Source organism: Amblyomma americanum, chromosome 2 (assembly GCF_052857255.1).
Source record: "Amblyomma americanum isolate KBUSLIRL-KWMA chromosome 2, ASM5285725v1, whole genome shotgun sequence".
Classification (NCBI taxonomy): domain Eukaryota; kingdom Metazoa; phylum Arthropoda; class Arachnida; order Ixodida; family Ixodidae; genus Amblyomma; species Amblyomma americanum.
Genome location: NC_135498.1, coordinates 106,176,488 through 106,185,021, shown reverse-complemented (window position 1 = coordinate 106,185,021; position 8,534 = coordinate 106,176,488). Strand labels below are relative to the sequence as shown.

At 49.0% G+C, this 8,534-nt stretch overlaps 1 pseudogene; it reads right to left on the bottom strand.

Moving 5' to 3' along the window:
* Nucleotides 1-2,962: 2,962 nt before the first annotated feature.
* Nucleotides 2,963-5,591, bottom strand: LOC144119974 (uncharacterized; annotated as a pseudogene).
* Nucleotides 5,592-8,534: the final 2,943 nt, after the last annotated feature.

Here is an 8,534-nt window from a genome sequence, read left to right as displayed (position 1 = left end):
GCACAGCTGACCATGCGTTCTTCCTTTCCGTTTTGCATAGCAGTAGACACCGCGACAGCTTTTGTAAATGCGCCAAACTTGCACCCCAGAACAATGCAGAGGCAGCAACATACTACAATACTTAATGCAGGTGAAAAGGTCGCATATCTGGGAGTTTACGCCAGTTACCTAAGCTAGAGTGCCCAACAGAGGCTTCGCCCACGTTTCAATGTCTGCGGATTGTAGCACCTAACAAATACGGCAAGTAAGTTCACTTGCAAAACTACATAACAAAGCTCACATAAGTAACCCAACGTATACACGAGGCTTCCATGAGAGAGACTACGCCCTATGGCCCATGAGTTACTTCGCTATACTTCCCCGCTTCAGCGGACACTCTCACTATGAGCAGCGCATCTAAACTTATGCACAGCAACTGCATGCTGGAACCGAATTTACATTGAACTTCAGCATAAGCGACGCCAGGAAAAAAACAAGACATTAGAGAATAATTGCGTGGGTGAGAGTATATTTCACAAAAGAAATCGTTACCGCTACAAGGAATTGCGCCATACACTGGTCATATTGAATTACAGTTACACGATTTGAAAAGCTGCATCTTCGACGTGAAAGTTCCACGAAAAGTACGAAATACACTCAGGAAAAATAATCAAAACCTGGTTCGCCCTCATCCATCTACCGCTGAGAAAAAAATGAAAAGTAAACAGTACATACAAGGATTACTTATTCCTTGAATCCCTCATGATTTAGCCGCGCCCTCCGCATGGCCCAAATAAGTCACTTCACCGCAACCTTTGTGACATTTAGCTGGTTTCACAGTAAGGCCTGCCTCTTTCAACCTGCTCAACATGACTCGCAAGTGCTCCAGATGTGATCTCCAAGTGTCCGAAAATATGGCAACATCATCGAGGCACGGCAATGCGAACTCACCCAAACCTTCAAGCACTCTGTCTATCAGGCTAGAGAAACAGTACAGCGCGTTTTTGAGTCCGAAGCTGAACATGAGTTGGCGGAACGTTCCAAGCGGGGAAACGAAGGCGGCGCAGCGGCTAGCCCGTTCCTAAGGGGTACTTGCCAATAGGCTGGCGCGAGGTCCAGTGTAATTTGACTTCGACACCATCTCTACCCTTTCTTCCAGGTTCAGTATCGGATATGTCTGGTCTCGGGTTATCGTGTTCAGACGACGATAACCGACGCACGGCCTCGGATCTATTCCCGGAACCTGGACTAGTATCAGGAGCTCATGTGTAGTCGCTCTCAGTTTGGACTATAACTCCCAAGTCACGCATGCGCTGAATCTCCTCAGCCATGATTTTTTTTTGCACGGGTGAACAACGATACGGTTTACTGCAGATCGGTTGCTCAGATGTTAATTAGATGTCGTGCTCTAGTACCGTGGTCCTTCCGGGATGGTTCGAAAAAACCTCCTTACACTCTGAAATGATTTCCTTTATCTCCTCCTTTTGGGCACCACTTAGACGCACGTCCAACGTCAGCTGTTCCAGCATTAGCTCTAAACCACATTCCTTTACGTCAGCCGTCGTCAGGATTTCGGCCCCTTCCTCATCGGCAGCACTTACCGGCATGCTTACAATCGCGTGACGCTGAACGTAGGGTTTCACCAAGTTGCCATGGGAAATTTTGTTGGGCCGTCTCTCTAATTTTCGTAGTTGGTATCGGAAAGCTTGGCTACTACCTTTGCGGGCTCCTCCCAATGAACTTCGAGCTTGTTTTTCTTCGACGGTCGCAGCAACATCACTTGGGTATCTACTTCGAAGGTGCGTTTTTTGCTGACTTATCGTAGTATTCCTGTGACAAGGTTTGGGCCGCCTTTATGTGGTTCTCTACAATATCATTTGTCTTCCCGAGCCTCTGGAGGAGGTCGAGGACGTAGGAGACTAAATTTGTGTCGTCGTCACTGCCTTCCCAAGACTCTCGTAGCATGTGCAACGGAGTTCTTAGGCTCCGGCCATATACAAGCTCCGCGAGGCTAAAGCCTGTGCTCTCATGGGGAGCAGATCTCAAGGCGAACATAGCGGCGGGAATGCAGGCCTCCCAGACACTGTGACGCTCAAAGCACACGGCTCTCAATATACGCTTCAGTACCGAGTGCATCCGCTCTACTGGGTTAGATTGCAGGTGATGGATGGAACTGTGCACCACTTTTGATGCCGCATCTTTCTAAAAAAGTCGAAGTTAGGCAGCTGGTGAAGACGCTGCCATTGTCCCACTGAATCTCGGAAGATAACCCGACGCGTGCGAACATGGAGAGCAGAGCGTCTACGACCTCGGAGAAGTAGAGTGGAGAGCTGGGCGAGTCGGTACATGATTGAAGAAGGAAATCAGCGCAAAAGACGAAGACACAGGAACAAGAAACACAGGACGACGCTGGAATATCGATAGTCCAGCGTCGTCCTGTGTTTCTTGTTCCTGTGTCTTCGTCTTTTGCGCTGGTTTCCTTCTTCAATCTTCGACCTGGGAGAAATTTAGCTCCTTAAGAGGTACCGCCTCGGGGAACTTGGTCGCGACACAGAGGGCGGTCAGAACATACCTACAACAGTTCGTTGATTCTGGCAGAGGACCTACAATATCGATTACCAGTCGTCGAAAAGGTTCAGTTATGACTGGCACCAACTTCATCGGTGCCTTCCACTTGTCAGTAGATTTGCCGACTATGTGGCAGGTGTCGCAAGAGCGCACGAATTGTTCGACATCCTTCCAACAATACGGCCAGTAAAACTCCTGAGCCATTCTAGCCTCGAACTTTTTAAGCCAAGGTGCCCATCCCACGCATTTTCGTGCACGAGTTCCAGTAACTGAGGGCGATATTTTCGGGGAATCAGAAGCTGCTCATCTTTGCGACCCTGCATATCCGTGTAGCGGCGGTACATTAAGTGAGATTCCTCGTAAAATGAAACCCTCTTTTTTTACACTACCAGTTTGGTGCTCTTCACCAGATCGGCTATTGAACAGTCTTCCTTTCCTCGCGAATCAGCGTTTCCCTTTCAACTGCAGCCAGCTCCTGCCAGCTGGCGGAAACCGGAGCGAGTGTGGAGACCGCGTCGCTTAACTGCGGCGTCGTGTCTACATCGCGGCTAGCACTGCACGTGTCACTCCTAGTCACTTCCAGGCCACGCTCGCCCAGGCCAGCCTCCGAGCTGTGCATCTCTCATGCCTGCTCGCCACTCAAGTTACCTTGATCGGTCCGTGTGCCGCACCGCTGTTCGCTCACCGACGCAAAGTCAAGTTCCTTCGACAGCTGGCGCGCTTTGGATCGCGCGAGGGCCATGTGCCCCCACGTCGGCAAAGAATAATTTGCCCTGATCCTTCAGCAGCTGCTCCGAGCTATTTCAGAAGAGGTAGGGAAAGCGCTCCGGGAGGGCGGCAGAGACAGCGGCTTCTGTGTTAAGTTTCCCATACTCTCCTTCAACGATAACGGTTGCGATCGGTAAACAGACACTCTCCTCGTCGGCCCCTTGCCGTATCCAAGCGCATTATCCTGTAAAACCACTCAAAGAGACGAAAGACGGGTGGACAACGTCCATAGCTGCTGCCGAGTCCCGAAGTGCTCTGCACTTTTGCCGTTTACCTTAATTTCCTGCATATATGACTCCAATTGTCGCATGTTTTTGTTTGTTTCCCGCATTGTTGCAAAAGCAATATTCTCTTGGCAGTTGGCCGCGATGTGCCCTTGTTTTTGGCAGTTGTAACAGGTCAACGGCTTCCGTTTTTCCAAAGAACGCGTCGCATCGTTTCGCTGCTTGGGACCATCGTTAGCCTTCTGAGATGCATTTGTCCTTCCCTTACAGTTTCTTTGGTAAAGAAATCGTCTTTCCGAAACTCGCGACGCGTGATTTGCTTCCGTTCTTCGGGCTTCCTTGAAAAACAACCTTTCCTATCTGCTTTTTCTACGCGCACTGCCCTGCTGTGCAAGTTGCGGCGGGTGAAATACTCTTCCGCTAACTCTGCTGCCTTGTTTAGCTTAACCTCCTTTAACCTATCTTGCAGCCAGAGCCTGACATCCTCATCAATGCAACGGTAGAACTGTTCTAACGTGCTGCATTCGACGATTTTATCGCGGTCGTCGTAAACCTCTTCGCCCTTCAGCCATTCCACCAGGTCGGCTTTTAGACGAAACGCGAAGTCAACATTCGACTCCCTGCCCTTTTTTGCATACCGGAACCTCTGCCGGAAAGCTTCGGGCGACAATTTGTACTTCCGCAGTAGCTCTTCCTTCACGTCACTGTAGCTCTCAAACGCCTCTTTCGATAAGCAAGTTATTACGTGCGATGCCTCCCCGGGTAGCAAGGCTAACAGATTCTGTGCCCAGAGGGACCGCTAAGTGCTATTCCGTTCGCACACGTGCTCAAATTTCACGAGGTATTTGGCCATATCCTCTCCGACGACAAAGGGCGGAAGTTGATCGCGTATTCTTGGACAGTTAGAAGCGAGACTAGTCGCCGGCGAGCTATTTCGGGTCTCCAACTCTTTCATTTTAATCACGTGCTCCCGACGTTCCTTCTCTTTCTTTCACTCCTCGCAACGTTCCTTCTCTTTCTTTTCCTCCTCGCGACGTTCCTTCTCTTTGACATCAGCCCAGGCCTCTTCGGCTTCCTCAACCGTTAAGTCCACAGTCCTTATGACCTCAAGGATAGCATTCTTTCCTTTTGTTGAGCGTAATTCAATGCCAGCGTTACCGGGAAGATGGCTCCTCACAAATTTGGAGTTCTTTCAGCTTGTACTTCCCCATCGTTCACACTGTTCTCTTGCTGTTTACCCTTTTTGAACATACTTGTTGTACGCTACTACATCGCTGCTAGTAAGACATCCGCAAGTATTTCACACACTGCCGTATTACCCCCTCGGCATCCCCTGGTTTTAAAAACTCTAAATAAGCTTGCCACACACAAGGTTAACACAATGCTACAATAAATCCTTCCCTAAGCTACTATAACCTTTGTCACAGAACGTATGGCGCTTGAGGTAAACAGGCACTCACCGCGCCGAGGTAGCTGATGCCGGTCAATCCCTTAGCTGCCATCCACTGTTGCTACTTTGAGGTGGTCCCGTTACGCTCACCACCAGTTTTTTGACAGAGCGTTGCCAGCTCTCTAGTTGGTAGGGAAGGCTCCGAGTCAGGCGTCGGTGAGAATAACAAAATGGATTTTATACGCTATGTAAAGCTCATTATACAGGACAAAATCGGCTCGGGGGCCGAGAGCTAACAGCAAACGCGACTGTTCTCGCACGGCGACGTCCGGCGAGGCTCCAACGCGTCACACATCTCACTCCCCTCGTGAGCGGCACTCGGCTCACGGTGGGATGATATCTCTGTAGGTCGGGCTCGGTGGATCGGAGGTGCTCTCCAGGCGGTAGCGTTGGGGCTTATAAAGCCGCGAGAAATGATTGTCACTCAAACCGTACAAAGCCAGCACTTGACGGCCGTCCGAGAGGTCCAACCAGCGACTACGCCGGTCACCCGCTTCAAGTTTGGCGTGCGCGGTGACTTCCAGGCGGAAAGGGGAACCGGCGCCTGGCTGTTTAGCAATTTGCTGCAAGTTTGGACATGTCGCTCGCCGATGCTTCTCCATAGGACGACACTGCCTGGCGGCGCAGCATCTTAGCTTGTCAAGGGAGCGCCAGGCCGCTTTTGCTTTGCGGCGCAGCACCGGGCTTGTCCGAGGGCGTTCGCAGGGTAAATTCTGCATCTTGTAGATTCGGAATCCGGGCTGGTTGTCCAGGCACAACAGTATATACTGCAAGGGAGACTATTTGGAACGGGTACTGCAGAAATGACTTGAATGTTAAACGCATTTTTTTGATAGACTCAGACTCGAAACCGTGTGTGTGTGTGTGTGTGTGTGTGTGTGTGTGTGTGTGTGAAGCCAACAGTCACCGAAACCAAGGTGCATATGGGAACGTTTCTATTTTTTTATGTGTAGGGCTGTACCAATGGGAGAATAATACTTCAGTTAATCTGTCGCTTAAAGGAAATTCATTTTAAAGCAGCAGATAAAACAACCATGCCGCCGTTGATATCCGAACCCACTACCTCCGTATATCGCGAATATATATGAATGGAGGAAAATACAACAGTGGAACATGGTTGTCAATGAAATAGACCGATGAGCCTTTTGGAAAACCGCTGTTGGTTTCCGGACAAATTCTGCCTGCGCAAAACTTCGCAATTAGTTCCTCCCAAACCTCGACGCGAAATATGTATAGGTTTTCTTTGCGACTGAACACTTCTGTGCTCTTTTTGTCGCTACACGCTGTGGTTGGCAGCTTTCGTGCGCACACTTTTGCTATGCGTGCACGCTGCATGGAAATGGAACCTGGTTTTCCGCTAAATTAAGACGCCTCCCACTTCTCTTTCGTAGATGAAAAATGAAACAGATTATTGCGACCAAACATTTAGTGTGCCTGATTGAGCGCTTGTCTATTGTGCCACTACAGTGGGTGGTTTTAAAGGTATCAGATCAATACCAGGCAGTGGTTTACGCATCAAGGTGTTACGCTGGACTTTACTGAATAAAACGGCGCGTTTGCACTTCGCAGCTCTCGTTATACGAGTACTGATTTATTTACAAAGCCTTTATCAAGCTGTGGTAACTCTACCAACATGACGGGTCATGATATGTGGTCACGATGTTGCCCAGCTTGCTTCAGAGTGACCTATTCTGTTTAAACTCAGGTATCTGACGTCCCCTCACTTGGACTTCATCATGCTTTCAACGTTCACTCGGGTCCACATAGAGTTGAGAGAAATTGAGACACAAAACCCGGAAACAAGAAGAACCAGGCGCCATATTCAGAGTTTGTGTCATAACAAAAAGCGTCATAATCTGCCGCAGCGGCCGCACCTGCTTGGTCAAAACGACGGAAGCGGATGTCTGTTCGGTTGCGACTTTGAGCGGCGGCAGGATGTCACCGCGTTGCGGTTGCCGCAGGGAAACGTCCAGCGGGGCTTTTGCTCTTTGCCTACAAATGGAACGCGGTCAATGCGAGAGAAAAAACATTCAGCCACCAGTTTAGTTGCCCATCGGATTTCACTCTAAAGGGGTAATATGAAAGCTGCTTTATTTGCCCAATTGACTTCGACAAATACAAACAATAGTTTAGATACTCTTTTCTGCACTATGAAGGCCGCAGGTGTATTTAAAGGAGAAAATATTGTACACAATACGCATGCCTTTTGAGTGACAGATGGCGGCCGCTACAGCCGTCAATTGCCTATGGTAAATAAAAGGTAGCTAGCTTGTTCGCACAACACGGCGTTTCACATTCATCTTGAGGGTAAAAGGGAACGGATAGGAAAATTTGTGGCATGCACTCACTCAGTGCACAATGCGCTCTCCGTGCCGTGGTAAACCAAGACGCCGTGAAGAATTGCCGTCTGCAACATCGCTGAACGTAATTTAGAGCTTGTTTTCGAATGTTTGTGCAGATGGTAATTTACGTTTTTCATTCCTTTTATGCAGGCACTGGAAGAACGGCGAGATGCCGCTAATAGGTTTTTAATTTTTATGCCGCAAATAAATAAAATGGATGAGCTAACAAAATCTTCTTGCTGTGTTTCTCTTCATAGATGAGTTGGGAGACTTCGCAGACGAAGTTTTTATAGGTTCGCCACGGTGCGAAGCGCAGGCATGCCCACACTGACGCCTGAAAATAACTTGCAAGCTAACTCGCGAGCTTAAGGCAGAGCCAATACACCACGGATATCGAGAACCGTAAGGGACGCCGAAAAACCACCTCTGGCATGTCAAACGCGTCGGCGTAGAACCGCATCGCTGGCGACTGACCATCCCTGCACATGAGCGGTTTCATTCTGGCAGACATTACACACGATAATGGTTCAGGATGCTTCAAAAGCTAATAGAGAGTTCTATAATAGGAAATGCACGTTTGCGCGCAGTAAACGCATGTATTTTGCGGGTCGTTATGCTTTATGTTACATCAATCAACATACGCAGACGAAATAACTCCGGTGATAGTGGCGCCATTCGGTTTGAATGAAGAGAACAATTTCTACGACAAACCGGTGCTCGTTTGGCACAGAAGCTACCGAATCGTCCAGGTAAATAAAAAACAGGTCCAATTTATCATCCATCCAATTTATTATAGGCAGGATATGACGAAGCTTAAGTCCCGTACCCTTTTTATAGCCAGTTCACGTGCCGAAAAAACGCAGTAACACCGACGAGTTTACTTCGCAGCGAGAGGCTCCACTTCAGATGGGGCCTCCATGTTGGCTGTCCTTCAGCATCTGCTGATAGAGGGGCTCACGCTGTGTTTGATGTCACCGTCGATGTCTGCGACCCTTTTCGCTGCATCCGAACCACCACAACCGCTTGGTGTGTCGACCAATCAGGTGTAGCCGCTGGGGCAGATTGACACTTTATTATGACAGAAACTCGGAATACGGACCTAGTTTAATTATTAGCTTAAATTGGGACTCGTGTTGGTGCGGCTCATCAAACGAGATGTGGCGATATAGACGGCGCTAGCCCTTCCCGGATCTGTAACATGAA